Genomic DNA, 17,063 nt, shown 5'->3' on the forward strand with positions numbered 1-17,063 from the left:
CCACAGTCCTTACAATTTCCACTTTCAAATATCTTCTCATAGAATCATAACATCATATGTTGATGAGGCAGGAGGTGATTATCTGGCCCATTCTACCCCTGTTGAACTTGTCAGACAGATTACGCTTCTCAGCTCTTGATGCCTTTCTGGAAACTAATTCTCACCCAGGCACTTTTTAAAGTGACGAGAGCTTCTGCCTCCGCCACTCTTTCAGACAATGTTCGCGACCGGCGCTAGCCCGTGGTTGAAAATATTTCCCCACTATATCAATCTGCAGCCCCCTTATTATTAAGCTCCCTGGTTATGGAAATAACTCTTGCCTTTTAACTGCATCTGGGTCTCTCTGAATGTTATTGTTTATTCTGCTTCCATCATATTTTCAGGTAGAGCATTCCCAATCGAATAAACAAAATCCTCCTTTCCTTCCCTCTAGTTCTTTTGGCAATTATATCAAATAGAGTTGTGTGCAAAAAGAAGGCTAGATATCAATGCAACAGTAACTTGGTAACTTTCAAGAAGGTATGGAATGAATGCAGGAAGGGAAGAAAAACAAAACCAATGGGAAAGGCAGGAGGGGGGCAAAAAGTTAGCACAAGCATGATGGGCCAAATGGGCCCCTTTGTCTGTATATTTCAGTGATTTTATAACTCTCAGAAATCAATAGCTCAGCTTTTAGGGATCCTGTGCAACTAATATTAGTTGTTCAAATAAAGTTTATCCCCCTTGCACTGATGAGGTGACCACATATTGGTTACTCCTTTCCCAGTTAAAAAACTGGCCTTTTTTTTAGAATGCAAAGACCAACAAGCTAACATTGGGACCCATGTGCTTGTTCTGCCAGGCAAAGGTGCATTTCACTGTGCGTTTCGATGTACATGTGACTAATAAAGAAATCTTATCTTAAAGCTGACGGGTACAAGTTACTCACGATGTATGAGTGGAACGATTACCAAATTAGCAAATAGGATGTTACCAAGTTACTGTTGCATTGATATCTAGCCTTCTTTTTGCACACATCTCTATTCAAAACCATGCCCATTAATTCATGGTCCCCACACATTTTCTTCAGTCTGGGTAATTCATCTCAGGAAAAGCCACTGCCAACCAACAAAAAATAGTGAAGAATGAAAAGGGATGCACACTGGAGAATGGTGCAGGAGGATCTTTACTTTGTACCTAATCTGGGGTCTATTTCCCCTGAGGGGGGTTTGTTGGGACAAAGTTCTGCATTTAACCTGGCCCATATCTGTCTTGGAAATGTTTGCAGCAGTGATGTAGATGGAGTTTATCTTGTATGTAAACCATGTTAACTTGCATTAAAAGTGTTTGATGGGGCAGTGTATGGGGAATTTTAATTTATATCCAACTTCACTGTACCTGCCTTGGAAATGGTTGATGAGCAGCATGGAAGGAAGTTTGCTCTGTATCCACCCTGTGCTGCACCCATCCAATCTATGTTTCAGCGTAGTGTGGAGGAAGATTTACTCTGGACCTAACCTGTGAGTATTAGATGAAAGAGTATAAATGGATTTTTACTCTATATTTAACCTGTAGCATTCTGACACAGGAGTATCTGATACTTAGCGACAGAGTCAGAGGTATTACTAACACTATCAATTTGATGTTATATTGTTACTTCACAGCACTATTTATCCACAGTTCAGACAACTATAAAAGATCCTGTGGCTCTATTTGAAAAAGATGAGCTTTAGTTTGCTTCAATCAACATTATGAGGAAATGTGGGGCATTCATCTCATCCCTTTCTGTGGGATTTCTGTGGTTCGTCTTTCAGCAATAAGTATGTGGCTCCCAAATATTTTCACCGAGTCACTTTTCAGCGAGATTTGTTCTTTCTTCCCTCACCACCATTCTATTCTCCATGCTAATTGCTAATTTCTCCTGGTGACCCATGTCTAGGACTTTATCCTTTGGAGACTGGGGCATATGTTTAAGGTGAGAGGGGAAAGATTTAAAAGGGATCTGATGGGCAACTTCGTCGTGCAGAGGGTGGTCCGTATTTGGAGCGAGCTGCCAGAGGAAGTGGTTGAGGCAGAAACAGTAACAACATTTAAAAGACATTTGGACAGGTACATGGATAGGAAAGGTTTAGAGGGATATGGGCCAAACAGAGGTAAATGGGGCTAGCTTAAATGGGCAATTTGGTCAGCCTGGGAAAGTTGGGCTGAAGGGCCTGTTTCCGTGCTGTATTACTCTATAACACTATGTCAATTGTTACGATGTCCCATCCGGTGGGTGGGTTGGGGGGGCTTACACCCACAGTTTGAAAATCAATGGAATAGAGCATAGGAAGTGGAAGTAGTTGACAGTCTCAAATAGCTTTGAACAACCAATGAGTATGTGTGGTGTCTTTGTGGGTAGGAAAGAAAGGTTTGACAGGCAATGTAAGGTGTAGCTGGGTAGAATATGGCAGAAATATGATTAGGATCTATGGGGCGAAAAGAGAAGGAAAGAGGAGTTGAAGGTAATTTTAAGTGGAGAGAAGGCACAATATCTGTGTGTAGGGGATCATTGGAGGACCAGGAGCTAGGATGTGCTAGGAAACAGGGACAGATCACATGGGGAGATATGTCTTATTGGGCGTGAAAAGAATATAGAACATAGAACATTACAGCACAGTACAGGCCCTTCGGCCCATGATGTTGTGCAGACATTTTATCCTGCTCTAAGATCTATCTAACCCTTTGCTCCCACATAGCCCTCCACTTTTCTATCATTCATGTGGCTATCTAAGAGTCTCTTAAATGTCCCTAATGTATCTGCCCCCACAACCTCTGCCGGCAGTGTGTTCCATGCACCCACCACTCTCTGTGTAAAAAAACTTACCTCTGACATCCCCCTTATAACTTCCTCCAGTTACCTTAAAATTATGTCCCCTCGTGTTAGCCATTTTCTCCCTGGGAAAAAGTCTGACTGTCCACTTGATCTATGCCTCTTATCATCTTGTACACCTCTATCAAGTCACCTCTCATCCTCCTTCTCTGCAAAGAGAAAAGCTCTAGCTCACTCAACCTATCCTCATAAGACATGCTCTCCAATCCGAGCAGCATCCTGATAAATCTCCTCTGTACCCTCTCTAAAGCTTCCACATCCTTCCACATTCTTCCTTTCATAGAGGAGAAGCTACAGTGACTGAGGTTTGGTCTGGAGATATCTGAATGAGAAAGATAGTTGAGGAGGAGGAGAAATCTACATTTTGCAGATTAAAGGAAAATCCATGGGTTCCATAAAATGTGGGAAAGCTCACCTGAAGACCGGATGAACATCAGACAGTGGAGTCAGCCACCCTCACTTGATTATCTTGGATTAGGAAGTTGGTTTAGAGTGCGTGACTGGTGCTGGAGAGCATGGGATTGATCATGCTGAGTGTATGAAATCAACTGGAAGGAAAGGAATTGCTGGCCCATCAAGTCTGTCCTCACACATTATTGACCCAACACTTTTATTCCCTGACTTCCCCATCCACTCATCTCCATAGGTATGGAATCTCCAAGAGGAGGCAAACATAAAGCAAATTCCAAGAGGGAAAATACTTAAGTGATTAAAATTGAGCCAGGAGATAAATTATTCGTATTAGTAATAAAGGTTAGTATTAGTAATATCAGGTATTAGTAATAAAGGTTCATCTTTTATATGATGTAATATCTATCTCGGTCAGGAAGTGGCCAGATCTCAAATACTGACGTGGAATTAAAATGTTGTGGCCATTGAAAAAAAATTACTTCAGAATTTAGAGGCAGGTTTGTCATCCAAGAAAGTGGGTCCCCCACAGGTGAAACATGGAATCTGAGAGACACAAGAGACAGCAGATGCTGGAATCTGGAGCAACAAACAGTCTGCTGGAGGAGCTGTGGGAGGAAAGGAATTGTTGACATTTCAGGTCAAAATCCTGCATCAGACTTTCCCCCCACAGATGCTGCTTGACCCACTGAGTTCCTCCAGCAGATTGTTTGTCAGGGAATCTGAGAGGCTTGCAGTGCTCAAGAGCATCAAGCAAGTTTGACAGAATGGGGGTAGGAGACAATAAAATAGAAAAAACAATGTGCAACTTTCCAGAGTCAAAATAATTCTTGCTTTTGGACCGGTAGGTGCAAACCCTTTATTTTCTGAGAGCATAGAGATGTCATATTGTGACAGGATAGTTTAAGGGGTTTAACAACGTTAAGAAAGGACGAAAGGAATCAACTAATGGATCATAGGTTCATTTGGGATCAATTCTTCATGAGTTAGAGAGGGAAATTCAAGTGAATGTCCAGCTTTACTCAGTAGTAAAATAAGTTAAATTTTCCACCATTCTGTACCATGTGCTCTGTTTTTAAAGCACACTAATTCATTTATTCTTTTTTAAAAATTTGGTGTCATACTATTTTTCATCTAAATAATTGATTCTGTAAAGTCCCAACACAGCAAGGAGATAAATGACTTGAAAACTTCTCTTTTTTGTCATAATCAGTAAGAAAGTAAGTCCCCTTAGGAAGCACGAGAGAAGTGAGCAACTCTGCTACAAATTGATCGGAATGGGATTTTCTTCAACATCTTGAAAGGGCAGACAAGATTTACATTTAGATCTCATCTGAAAGACAGAAGCTCTGGCAGTGCAGCATTCCTGCATCATGGTTTAGATTATCAGTCATTTCATTGAAATATTATTGCTTAGGTCTCTGGAAACGGCTGTGGGACTCATTACATTCCGGCTCATAAACAAGCAAGCAAGCAACATAATGAGCCAAGGCTGACCCAATGCAGCTCCTAGGATTCAATGGGCAGCTGGTTCCTTCCCATCTCCTTTCCCCCAGATAAAGTTCTCAGCTTGGTTCCATACTATTGTTGTTAGAGTTCCCCTCACCAATACCCAAACCCTTTCCTGACAAACTGCCTTGTCCAGAGATGTCAGCTTTCTAGGATTGTTGTGGAATCACCAGGAATGCCCTGGAACTACTAATTCATTCGTTCTTATTTTTTTAAGTTGATGTTATACTATTTTACATCTAAATAATTGGCTCTCGGGAGAATTTATGTCATTAGAGCTTTAAGCAAAGTTTGCATTTTTTAGCAGGATTGTTTACTAGTTATAAATAGTTTGGAGTTGGAGAGATATGTTGTTTAACCATGTGGGGCAATTCATGGCAAGAGGTCACATTGCAGGAACATGGTTAACCAGAAATAGCAGCACCATGGGGTGACTACTTAATTATATGGCTTCAATCACCACCCCCCACCCTCCATGTACTCCCCACCAAACCCTCACTTTCCCAGGTTTGGAAGGTGTGCATGGCATGGGATTGCTTTCAATAGATGGGAAGTAGATGAGAAGGCGCATATTCAAAATGGGGATGAAAAGGAACAGGAAAGGTAGTGTGTTCACCCTCGTGTGTCTATTCTGCCATTCAGTTAGATCATGGCTGACGTGCAACTTGATTCCAGTTAACTTGAATTGGGAGTTTTCTATCAGGAATAGGACCTACATCCTTCTATTTTAGTACATACTCTAAATCGTTTATATTAAAAAAAGCTTGTATTCTCACTAAAATAGCCAGTAAAGTAAAGTCAAAATGACTTACTGTGTTCATTCATGTAACATTTCCAGGCTTATGTGGTGAATCATCAAACTTGCAGCTTTGGTAGTTCTTCACTCATTTGCTTATCATATTTCCCTCTCTGTTCCCCATTTGTTTATGTCTTTTCCTTTTAATATTTTAGTTCTCTTTTGAGCAATGTATTGGTCTTGCCTCAGTTCTCATTTGCAGTGAAGCACCTGTTGTTCCAATGGCTCTTAAATAAGATTATTGAAGATTACAGGTGGAAAGCAGGGGGTTACAAGTAAAACTTTAGAAAGAATAATTTGCAGGCTATGGGGAAAGAGCGGAGGAATGGGAATAATTGGATTGCTGTTCTAAAAGCTAGCATAGACCTGATGGGTCGAATGTGCCTCCTTCCGTGCTGTAACAATTAAATGAAAGTTCCACATGCTATTCTATAAGTCAACTAGGATCTAACTGAATGTAGGAGCAGCCTGGGAGGGTTAAATGTCCCACTTTTCTCTCTTCAATTACCCTGGCAGCAACCGAAGGAAATTTTGATTACTCTCCAGGAAGTTATTATAATTAATGCAGAAGGAGGCCTATGTTATAGTCATAAAAATATCAGCAGAAATGGAAATGAAAGTTTGAGAAAAAATACATACTTTTAAGATTATTTATATATTTCAGCATATTTTACCCTTGTGTCAAGATTCATTCAGTTGGGTTAAAAGGTGAATGTTGGAAACAAGTAGGCAAGTTATTGAGGGTGGACATCTTGGGCATCTAATAGGGGGAGCATGGAGATGGGAGTTGCTTTTGATGAAACCACTAACCAGAGTTGCCAAAAATCCTAGGAAGGGACGACCAATTAAACCAAAACTTTCATGTGTTACACTCAGGCACAGTGGACACAGAGATTTATGAATTATACCAGGTTATTCATACCAAGTCTACTTACTCTGCCTTATCACGCACTACTAGAACATAGAACATTACGGCACAGAACAGGCCCTTCGGCCCACAATATTGTGCTGACATTTTCTCCTCCTCTAAGATCTATCTAACCCCTCCCTCCCACATAGCCCCCCATTTCTCTATCATTCATGTGTCTATCTAAGAGTCTCTTAAATGTCCCTAATGTATCTGCCCCCACACCTCTGCAGGCAGTGCATTCCACATACCCACCACTCACTGTGTAAAAAATCTTACCCCTGACATTCCCCCTTATATCTTCCTCTGATCACCTTAAAATGATGTATCTTCGTGTTAGCCATTGTCGCCCTGGGAAGATTGACTGTCTACTCGATCTTTGCCTCTTATCATCTTATTGATTGATGATAACCAACGAACATCAAACGCATTCTACTGCAGAACCAGTTTAACAGTCACAACATTGCTCATCAGTGCACCAACAACTTGAAAGCTCAACTCTGTCTAATGGGAAAAGATTCAAAAGTCACCACTGCACACACTTCAAGAGCACTCGGTTTCTGAAAATTTTCCCTGTTACTCTGGTTAACTTTCCCTGGATGTAATTCAGTAATTTAAACAGATCCATCAGTGAAATGAGTTTCCGAATAGCATTTGGCCTTTGCATCATCTTTCACTCTCTTATGTTTGGGGTAAAAGAACAATGAAGTATCAAGGAGGCTATAGTTATGAGTTCCAGTAAGTAAATTTGCTGAAAGTCCTATTAAAAATCATCCATTTCCCCAGTGCATTTATGACATGCTACACATGCTACTACTTTGGATATTAGCAGCTGCCATTTTGGAATTAGACAAGACCAAGAAGACAACATAATACTGCCACAGGATTTGCAGTGAGAAATGAGGTCAAGACATATTTTTAGTTAAATGCAAACATCTAGAAGTTCATGTCAATGATTCCCTGCTCACCCACAATGTGTGCTGTTTGTGATCTTCACTTGCGTAATCTGCAGAATTCAGTGATTTATTGAAAACCAAATTGTCAAACCACAGTCACTATTTACAAAAATTCTGAAAATGTTGTGCTTTCTTTTGCATGATGTGTAACTGAGATGTTAATGGCCCATTAAATAATAATTGTTTTTAAAAACCTCTCTACACCCCAAAAAATAACTTTATATATTTGGATTGTCATTCCATCAGGTAGGTATATATGTTCTTGTTTAAAATGCATAGTTTATAAGATTTTTCAGCTTAAATTTGACTTTTGTTTGTGTGTGTAAATCTTTACTTTGTAAAGATTAGGACACACATCTTTACAATGTTGAAAAGGTTATGAAATGTTGAAAAGGTTAGAAAAAAACTGGGGTTTTAGCTTCCTGGTTTGTAGTCTGTGAGAAATCCTCAGTATGATTGGCTGCTCAGCAGCTGGTTGACATCGTCAATGGATGCCAGACATCCCTTGGAACTGAGGCTAGACAGCAAACGGCGTCAGGAAAAGGGACACTCATACCAGAGGTCACAAATCCAATTCATATTCCAAGATGGAATGTGGGTAACTTCCTTCCAAGGCTGTGATGAGAGTCATTGACTGACTACCCATTACAAAATCTGGGTCTTTGGTGATAATATGGAGGGTTAATGGAAACATATGTTTAGGGGGTTGGGGAGAGGGTTTGATTATATACACACAAGTTTCCCTCATAAGCTATTAATGCAGTGTGGTTCTGAACCTAATGATGACGTGGATGGCCCAGATTCAGCGAAACATTTGGTCAAGAACCCAATAGTGATAACTGGTAGGTTGAGTTACAACACAAAACACAAGGATTGGCAGAGGGCAAGAATTTGGAGTGAGGCCTAAACACTTAGTGGGAAGCCATTGTATCTTCGATGAATCAGCAGCAAATCCAAATAAAATCAGTACTACATCATTAGTTTGAACCACCCTCCACTTGCTGTTACAAAGCAAACTTAATGTTCTGGGTTTAAAACCCCTGCCGAGATCTGATAGATTTAATGCAAGAACATTCTGCGGCATGTGTTAGGCATCAGGGAGCCCTGACCACCGCAGGGAAATGAGTTGATATATTTATGTATACATATTGAGATCAATAATGAGCATAAACAAACAGAATGACAATTAATTTCTTCACATCAAGTAGTTTCTTTCCCCTCCCTCACTCTGAAGAGCTTTTGGCTCCAGTCTGATTTATCTATAAATCTGCCATCTAGAGCAGGAACAATCAGTAGCGATACAGGGTGATAGAACGCTGATGCCCCTTTCGCTACCTCCCTCTGAGCACCCATCAAACCCCTAACCCTCCTACCCCAAACCGAATCAACTCTTTCTCTATAAAAGCAGTACATTCTGGAGATATCAGTAAAGTAGATATCAATAATTGTTCATCCTAAAATGGGATTCTATTCCCAACACACATAACAATGTATCAGACAGTGAGATTCCATGCAGCCCATCGTGACCGTGCTGGCACCTTCAAAGAGATATCGGATTACCCCATTTCCTGCTCTTTCTCCAGAGCCCTGAAAAATTTAAAGCCTGCATCTTATTCCCTTTTCACTGTTGCAACAGATAGTTTGTGCTGTGTTTTTACTCTTCCGAGTAGTGATTCCAATGTATCCTTCTTGCTAGTTTATGTTTTGCTTCAGATAAGCATTGTTTTTATATTTTTCCATGGTGCTTTTGTTTTGCTGACTTTGATAGGTGGCATTCTATCTGTGTGTCTGTGAGTTGCAGAGCAGTTTGTGTCCAGAGTCCTGTGGAAAGACAGGTTTGCAAATTGCTGCGTGCCTCGGGTTCATTTCACTTCCTATTTGCAGCCTGATAAGCCTTCACCAGAACTTCTGCAAAGATATCTTTTGCCTTGTGTCACATATGGTCTAACAAGATGAGTTTCTAGCTTTCCATGTCTTAAACTTGAGATCTTTAATTCACATTTATCAGCCAAGCAGTGAAGTTCAGCTCCACTGTAGCGAAGACTCAGACCTTATTATTATACAAGTGACAGAGTAGTTCTTAAAAAGGAATTCATCTTATCAAGGGCTGGATATCCTTATTGATTGCAGTGGAGTAGTTGATCGGGCTGGAGAAACATCTTGTTTCTTTTTAAGATTCATTCCTTGAATTCAAAGCCCCAGCTATTAGAACTTGAATAAATCAATATGGCTGATATTTATTGGCTAACTGTGCTGGGTAAAAAAGAACAGGGATCATGTGTAGTTACACTTTCTCTGTGCATCATGATCATAAATTTGAATGGTTCTTGATTCTGGCTCCCAATGGTTCCTATTCCCCAGGCCCCCAACTACATCTGCTTGTACCCTAATGGTCTAAATTAGAACAGTTGTCCACTAAGTACAAAGAAGCTTGCATGAAAGATGATTTATATTCATAGAAACTAATGATTCAACATGAAGTCTTCGAGCACAGCAAGAGTCTATTCAGCCCATCATGCCTGTGCCACCTCTTTGAAAGAGGTATCTAATTAATCCCTCCCATGTTCTGCACTTTTTTGAGTTACTACTGAAGCCAACAGTACCATCCAGATCATAACCACACATTGGCCTGGAAATGCAACAGGATAATGCACTGAAAATTTACTTTATTTGGAGTGAAATATGATAATGACTATTTCCAGGTTGTTTTGCATCACACTGGAGACTTCACTGGCCATTTCCTAGACTGAACTACTTTTAATTCCCTAACACATATTTCACATCAGTAACATGTAGGTTGATGTAATTTCCCCATGCATGGTTCGTTTTGGAGCATTGTGGGGAAAATTAGACTGAATTGTCCTGGGGATATGTACCACAGCATTGCTTTGGGATCCTGTAATCTACTTCGTTATGGCCTTGCACCTTGTTTTCTGCCTGCTCTGCACTTGCTCTTTAACTGTAACACTTTATTCTGCATTCTGTTTTTGTTTTCCCTTGTACTACCTCAATGCACTGTTGTAATGAAATGGATGGCATGCAAAACAAGTTTTTCGCTGTGCCTCGGTACATGTGACAATAATAAACCAATTTACTAATTTAATGCAAGTCCCATGCCTACCTTTGTATCTTTGGGTGCTTCACTACCCTCACCACCTTCCAGAGCCCCTAACTATGTCAATGGCCTCTGTACATGCGCAATCTGGCTCCTGAACCCCTTGCTGAGGCCTAGGCTTCATCAGCCACAGCCCTCGGATCTCCTGCTGTTCAAGGCTCTGACTCTCTGGCCCCAGTGGTTCCCATCCTCTCCAACTGCACCGCCTTTCTCCCCGACGGTATCAGCGGCTGCCCCCACCACCAAGACCCAGGTCTTCAACCCCAGTTGCTGATAATCAGCCAGTTACCTCTTCATCCCCGGCTCTTGGTCCCTGTCCTTCTGTCAGACATGTCCCCTCTCTGGCTACTTATCGCGCTCACAATTTGACCCCTAGGATCCACAACCTATAAGTTCATGGCCTTGACCCCTGCCTCCATCCACCCCCTCCCCTCCCCGCAACATACTTGCCTAGACGGACCAAAGTGTCAGTGTTGGGTGGCATGTTTTCCACCACTGAGAAAACAACTCCTTTCAGCTCCGCTTAAGTACTTGAGCCTCAAGAACTGCTGAAATTTGCAGTGGCAAAACTGTAGCTCACAAATGGATGCACTAGTTGACACCCCCAAGTGGTATCCAACTAGAACCCCCATTTGGATGTACAAGGCATTGTGCTTTGAAAATATCCCCTTATCTCCCTTCCAGCCATTTTCCACTGATATTAAAATGCCCTTTGTTCTACAAAATCACTCATTTTCACTCGCAGTGAAAACTGCTTGTATCAACCAATTGGATCATTAGTAAGGTGTTGAAAACAAATAGCTTGGAATTCTAGTCAATCAGATATTACTCTGTGTTGTGCTTCTATTTACAATGAGGTCTGGAGTCTCAAGGCTTCAGCTGCATGTGTGTTTGTTTCATTGTTATCCCTTAAAAAATTATATAGTGGAAACAAATGTTGTGATTGATATCTGGAACTCGCTGCTAGAGGAGGTGGTGGAATGAAATGCAATAAGTTTAAGAAACATTTAGACAGGCACTTGAATAGGCATGGCATAAAAGGATAGGGACCTAATGTGGGCAAGATGGATTAGTATACATAGGCCAAAAGGTTGGCATGGTTGTGGTGAGCCGAAGGGCCTGATGCTGTGCAGTACAACTCTATCACAAGAGACTGAAGATGCCGGAATTTCTGGAGCAAAACACAAAATGCTGGAGGAACTCGGGCAGCATCTGTGGAGGGATATAAGATAAGATATCTTTATTAGTCACATGTACGTCGAGACACAGAGTGAATGCATCTTTGTGCAGAGTGTTCTGGGGGCAGCCTGCAAGTGTTGCCATGCTTCTGGCGCAACATAGCATGCCACAACTTCCTAACCCGTATGTCTTTGGAACGTGGGAGGAAACCGGAGCACCCGGAGGAAACCCACACAGTCACGGGGAGAATGTACAAACTCCTCACAGACAGCAGCAGGAATTGAACCCAGGTCTTTGGTGCTGTAATAGCATTACGCTAACCGCTACACTACCGTGCCTGCCCAGGAAAACTTGTCTTGCATTCCGTTCGTACAGATCAATTCATTACACGGTGCAGATATGCTCCAGATGAAGGGTCTTGACCCAAAACATCGACTGTCCATTTCCCTCCACAGATGCTGCCTGACGTGCTGAGTTGTTCCAGCATTTTGTTTTTTGCTCTATCACTATGATGGTTGGGTTGGGGTGTGTATGTAGAAAAAATATTTCAATGCAGGGAATGGTTGTGAGCTGTAAGTCAGTGCCCATAAGGATGATGGAAACAGAGTCAATCAGGGCACTCATTCATTCATTTGTTGGTTTGAAAGGACAGATATGTGAGGAATATACTGGGGATAAAACAGGGAATGGGAATGACTGGACACAGCAAGGACTTGATTGGTTGAATAGCCTTTTGCTGTAACAATTCTATTGTTCAATGATTCTGTGAAATTAAATGGCACACAATACTGAAAACATACAGCTCATCCTTGCTGTTTCATCTCCTAGAGTTATCCAGCTTGATCTACACCCCTGTATCTCTGGAATACTTTTCCTCTTCAAGCATTGATCCAGTTTTTGTCTCGCTTTCTTCTGTCATGATTTTGGATGGAACATTCCAGATCATAACAACTTGCTGAATAAAACATCATCAGGTACTGACCCTCTGCTGGTTTTTTCAAATTCATCTACAAACTTGGGCATCACTGGCTAGGGCAGCACTTGGTGCCTTGTTCACCAATTGCTCATGGGAAGGTGGTGGTGAGTTGCCTTCTTGAACTGTTGCAGTCCAATGATGGGGATGCGATCACTGTGCTGTGGGACCGTGAGTTCTACAACTTTAAACTAACAATGATGAGGGAACCAAGTCCAGTAGTTTGTGAATTGAGGATGAATTTACAAGTGGTGATGTTCTCATTTGCCCATTGCCCCTGACTTTTAGATGCTAGAGGTCATGGCTTTGCGAGGTGGTGTGGAAGAAGCCTTGGTGAGTGGCTGCAGTGGTCTACCAGCCCATGACCTTTCCCTCATTCCCTCACCCATTTGTCGAGCCAGATCCCCAAACTAGTGACCCCATATCTGATCATCAACCCACCCCACTAACTATAGTCAACAGCCCACCTCATAGTTTTTTTTACTTGAATACTAATTGAATACTAATCCCCCTTTCACACCCACAAATTCCTGCATAAGAAACTTGCTCGGACCCCTGTCAATCACCCTGCCCCATACATTTACAATCCTGACCTGAACCCTGCATCATCTTTCCAGGCCCTCTTTCCACAGTGAGTCAGAACCTGTATTTTGATCAGGCTCAGGTATATGATCTATTTTGTGAGCTCTACCATTTAATTCCTGTTCAGTAGCACACAATATCTTGGCCCGTGTGGGGTATTGTATTTCCCAGCAGCAGATCCTCAAACAACTCCTTCATTGACCCATTTCGACCTGAATGTTTAATGCAGCTTAACAGGCACAATTTCTAGATACTTGTCACTTATCAATGTAAGCCCTCATGTTATTCAGATTGCTTCATTATCTGAGGAGTCGCAATTGAAACTAAACATTGTATGATCAATGCTAAATGTTCCTACCGCTGGCCTTGTGTGAAAACGGTTTCTCCCTATTTTATACATGAAAACAGTGAGCATACTCCAAAGGCACTTCATTGGCTACAGAGTGCTTTCTGACATTCTGAGGTCATGAAAAACAATGTAAAAACACTAGTCCTTTTTTTCTTTCTTCTTATTCTATCAGCATTTCCAGAAGCTCTTCATTTTATTAAAATGAAACTTTCTGGGACATACTCTGCTGTTGTCTTATGTAAGAGTTTATTTTCTTTAATCGTGGTTGTAACTATTTGTTTGAGATATGTCAAATGTTCCTAGGTGTGAATACTTTAACTGAATTTATTTGACAATTCCTCTTACTGTACAGACCAAGCTGCCAAGCTTTGGAGATAAAAGGGTGTGGGTTTGGAACAATGATGAATTTTACCAAATAAAAAAAGCGACAGCGAGATTCACACTGAGTGTGTTCCAGAATAACAATATCTGCACCTACTCAAGTGTCAAAATTCAAAATGTTCTGAGAGCCCTGTCATAATAAAAAAAACTGATGCTTTCAGTACTCACATTCAGTGATTTCTAACTCATTAATGCAGCTGCAGTGGAGAAACGGTTTTGTTACTGATTTGCAATCCAGCAAATGGGAGTTCAAAGTTCACAGTTGTAAGAATTTGAATTTTTCGAAACGCCTGAAATTACAGAATTACAGAACAGGTCTTATGTTCCAATTAGCATATGCTTGAGTTTATGCTTCACAGAGAATTAAAAACCTCCATACAAATCAGAAACAAGCAAGGTTTGTCTGTAATGCAAGGTCATGTTTCTTGATGCTACTACCATCGGGGAGGAGGTACAGGAGCTTGAAGACCCACATTCAATGATTCAGAAACAGCTTCTTCCCCTCCACCATCAGATTTCTGAACAGTCCATGAACCCATGAACAGTACCCCATTTTTCCTTTCTTTAACACTATTTTTGTAATTTATAGTAATTTTATGTCTTTGCACTGTACTGCTGCCGCAACACATTTCACGTCATCTAAGTCAGTGATAATAAATCTGATTCTGATTCTGAATCTTATAGGCATTGATGTCTCCATGATCCTGTGCCTCCATCTCTGCATCTGCTTCACTCTTCTCTGCTGTATGAACAGACCTTCTTTCCCTTTAAACATTTACGGTGAGAATCTGGTGTGACAATAAGAATAAGCTTTTAGTGGTTAGGAAGGAGGAAAAAAAACAATAGTTCAAAAATGCAACTGATCTTCTTCAGAATCAGTGCTCCACATGAGTCTCCTCCTGCCTTAATCCATCTCACTATCACCACATTTCTCTCTCCCTCATGTACTTCCCCTCAAATGTGACTGAGATTTTCACTACAACTGTTTCCTTTGGCAGTAAGATCTACACTTTAGTCAGGCTCCGCTTAAATGGTTTTCATCTGAATTCTTTATTGATTTATGAGTGGTGACCTCCTAATTTTGGTCTTCCTCATAAATCCCATTGTTTCTACTTTTACCTTGTTTGAACCCTTTTGTAACTGATTGCAAAGATGACCATTGGCCAACTGAACCCAACAGATGTGGGTATTCTTCTGCTTAGAGCCTGAAGGTTTGCCAGTCATTGTAGTTGTCAATTTCTGTGTTGAGGAAAATTTCCAGCCTTCTGGCCTCATGTAAAACAATTGCTCAGACAATATGGTGACCATATTTTGAGGACCTAGAAAGTTAAAAGGATGGGGCCCAGTCTTGTCTTGTAACTTGTACTAGTTTGAGTTGCCAGTTTTTTACCCAATAGTCACCCAGAGGTTTCATGTTGTGTTCTGCTGCTGTTGACTTCCCACCTCTACTAAGAGAAAGATAGTTCATAGAGCCATAGATTATCGTTTGGCTTACCAATTCTGGTTGAATGTATCCTTGGAGGTTTAAGTACATCAATCCCTGCTTTACATCCTCCAGTTGAGCAGCCTTTTTCCTAATTGCCACACTATTTAGAACAAACCGAGGCCTTTCTGCATCTTCTGCTGGGCTTTTGCTTGCAGTGTCCAGGAAATTAACCCTTTGTTCCTGGAAACTGCAGGGCTAGAGTGCTGGCAAATCTACACCTGACTCAACAGCCAGTAGGTGGGTTGAGAGGCTTGTTTATGGCATCATAAAAATGGTAGGCACTTTACATTGAGTTTAATGCAAACTTAACAGGCATAGCTGCTCAAATGGTGAGGTAGGATTATCTCTCTGGCTGAGCTAACAATGATGCTCCTGGCTAGCTACGGTTTAACAGCACCTTGAGTTAAGTCATTGTAAGTGCAAAGCTCTAACAAACTTGCATTCTGTGGAAACTTTAGATTGCATTTTTTTTTGACCCCAAGCTGTTTTAGAAACATCAAAGTACTTTTGAAGTGGAGTCACATATAGGCAGTCAATTTGGGGAGGGCTAGATCCCACAACCAGCAATTGATAGCTACCAGATGATGAAAATATCCTGGCTCTTCTGTGCCATGGGATCTTTTACATCCTTAGAAGGCAGGCAGAGGATCAGTCCTATTGTCACATTTTAAAGACTGCAACCTGAGTAGTGTGGCACTCCCTCAGTAATGCACAGTGAGGTGTAAGCACGTATTATTTACCCACTCACTGGATGGGACTTGAACCTGCGTCAGGGAGCAAAGTCAAAGTCAAAGTCAAAGTTGAGTTTAGTGTCATCTGTACAAGTCCATGTACGCAGAGGTGCAATTAAAAACTTGTAGCAGCATCACAGGCACATAGCATCAGATAAGCAGCATTCACAAGAAAAACATTATTTAAACATAGATTATACAGAATTTTTACAAGAAAAAACACAATTAGAACAAAAAAACCCAACGTTGATTGTAGTGTTCCTTTCAACCATTCGGTTCTTGAACCAACCTGCAAAAAAGCTGTTCTCGAACTTGGTGGTGTGGGACTTCAGGCTTCGTTACCTCTTGCCTGGTGGTAGCTGCAAGAAGATGGCATGGTCCAGGGGAAATCAATCAAAAAAGAAACAAAGTTGCTATTTCAGGTCCAGGACCTTTTATTCGAGTTGACAAAGGATCCCAGACCTGAACCGTTAACTGTTCCACAAATGCTGCCTGCTTTGCTGATTTTTTTTCCAGCATTTTCTGTTTTTATTTTAGATTTCAGATTCAGATTTTTATTTCGGGACATAGGTTTAGGGTGAGAGGGGAGAGATTTAATAGGAACCTGAGGGGCAACCTTTTCACCCAGAGGGTAGTCTGTATATGGAATGAGTTGCCAGAGGAAGTGGTTGAGGCAGGTACATCGACAACTTTTAAAAGGCACTTGGACAGGTACGTGGATAGGAAAGGTTTAGAGGGATATGGGCCAATTATGGGCCAATGGGACTAGCTTAGACAGGAATCTTGGTCAGCATGGACCAGATGGGCTGAAGGGCCTGTTTCCATGCTGTACGACTCTAT

At 41.3% G+C, this 17,063-nt stretch overlaps 1 protein-coding gene across 2 annotated transcripts in view; it reads left to right on the forward strand.

The window, feature by feature from the left end:
* LOC127580868 (chemokine-like protein TAFA-2) overlaps positions 1-17,063 on the forward strand; it is a 76,218-nt gene that overhangs the window by 14,051 nt on the left and 45,104 nt on the right. The gene's annotated exons all lie outside the window — the stretch shown is intronic.

This window comes from Pristis pectinata, chromosome 20 (assembly GCF_009764475.1).
Source record: "Pristis pectinata isolate sPriPec2 chromosome 20, sPriPec2.1.pri, whole genome shotgun sequence".
In the NCBI taxonomy this organism is placed as follows: domain Eukaryota; kingdom Metazoa; phylum Chordata; class Chondrichthyes; order Rhinopristiformes; family Pristidae; genus Pristis; species Pristis pectinata.